This window comes from Chrysochloris asiatica, unplaced genomic scaffold (assembly GCF_000296735.1).
Source record: "Chrysochloris asiatica unplaced genomic scaffold, ChrAsi1.0 scaffold00004, whole genome shotgun sequence".
In the NCBI taxonomy this organism is placed as follows: Eukaryota; Metazoa; Chordata; class Mammalia; order Afrosoricida; family Chrysochloridae; genus Chrysochloris; species Chrysochloris asiatica.
Window position 1 is genome coordinate 28,871,112 of NW_006408522.1, and position 2,024 is coordinate 28,873,135.

A 2,024-nucleotide genomic window follows, 5' to 3' on the forward strand; every position below is an offset into this window, starting at 1 on the left:
AACAATGGCCTCCGGTCTATCCTCCCTCTCATTCTCATTCCCCTAAAAATCCACTTTCTATATTTTTAACAGATTTCTGTTTAAAGTTCATGTTTTGTGTGCTTTAGTATTGTTAAAACACTACTGTGGTTTTCTCTATGTTGTTGTTGTTGTTGTTGAGTGTCGTCGAGTCGATTCTGACCCATAGCGACCCTATATAGGGTTTCTAAGGAGCAGCTGGTGAGTTTGAACCGCCGACCTTGCAGTTCAAATGGCTTTGCAGTCTGGCGCATTAACCCACAGTGCCACACCAGGACTCCTGGTTTTCTCTATATTATTCTAAAAATAAAATAAAATATTTATATAGAAATAAAGATCTGTGGATTCTCCTATGTTGTTGTGATCGTTATTGGGAGCTCCTGAGTCAGTTCCAACTCGCAGAGACGCTATGCACAACAGACTGGAGCTCTGCCTAGTCCTACATCCTCCTCATAGTTCTTGTGACGTTTGAGCCCATTGCTGCTCTCACCTTGTGGAAAAGGGCTGACCCTCCCCGTTTCCAACAATAATATCCTTCTCAACCAACTAACCCCTCCTGAAAGCATGTCCAAAGTAACTAAAATGACGATATAAAAAGTTTAAACTTTTGTTTGAAAATTATATATGAAACTTTTATATGAAAATACAAACATTGAAATAAAGACCACTTACAAATTTACATTAAAAAGCTAATGAACTATAAGCCAAATCACAGAAAAGCAAATCCAAATGTCCTCTCCAAATGTTCTCAGGAGCTAAGAAATGAAAAGTGCAATAACATGAAACCATTTTATACAATCCAACTGGTACAAATGAAACAGAGCATTAATATTTATTGCAGGTAGGAATAGGAAAAAGCAATGTTCTTTTGCATTGCTGCTGGACATAGTCTATGGGGGAAGTGATTTAGCAACAAAATCTATTAAATACCAAATTTTAATTTTATGAGCTGGAGAGCTATTTCATAAAACTGAAACAGCAGTGTGCCATGATATATGTTGAAAGATGTTTATTTCAGCATTGTTCATTGTGACATAAAACCAGAAACATAGATTATCATTACTAGAAGAATGGTTAAATACGTTATGGTGCATCCAAACAACATTTTGAGGCTCTTAAGCACAATCAATTCAATCTGTATGAGTTTGTTTAAAAGATTTTCTGTGAGTTATACCTGAGAAATGGTACAATAATACCTATTTTTTTCAAGTGACTAAATAAACATTACAGATAATGAACAAATTAATTTAGAGATAAATGTGGAAGTAGGAAAAAGGCCATTCTATTTTTCCATATGATTATTTCAGCATGAATGTTATGAAGCAAAGCACCCTATTTATTTAGGCACACCACTTCATTTTAGAGGAGGAAAGGGTTAGAGTTGATTGCTAGAGGAGCTGGAAGGAAGAAATGAGTGAAGAAGCATTGCCTGGGGACAATTCAAAGCAGCTAGGGACATGGTAATTTAAATTGAACAATATCGATAATTATATTTATTTCAAATGACCTCAATACCACAATTAAAGTCAGAGATTGTTAGATTTCAAAAAATGGCAAGACAAAAGATAAGCTGTCTACAATAAACCCACAGGAAATATTAAGACTTAGGTTAAAAGAGAAAAGGTGAAAAGGCTATATGATGGACTCATTAATCAAATGAAGTTGGAGTGACTGCAGTTACATCACAAAGTAGATTTCCGAACAAGGAATGTTATCAGGGAAAAAAAAAAAAGACATTGCATAATGGTGAAAGTGTCAGTTAATTATGAACACTTTCTAAATGTCTGTGCAATTAATAATAGAGCTTTAAGATATGTAAGCAAAACCTGATAGAACTAAAAGCAGAAATAGTTGGAGATTAAAATGTATATATATATAGAGTCCTGGTATGGCGCTGTGTGTTAATGCGCCAGAGTGCAAAATCATTTGAACTGCAAGGTCGGGAGTTCAAGCTCACCAGCTGCTCCTTGGAAACCCTAGAAAGGGTCACTATGGGTCACAACCGA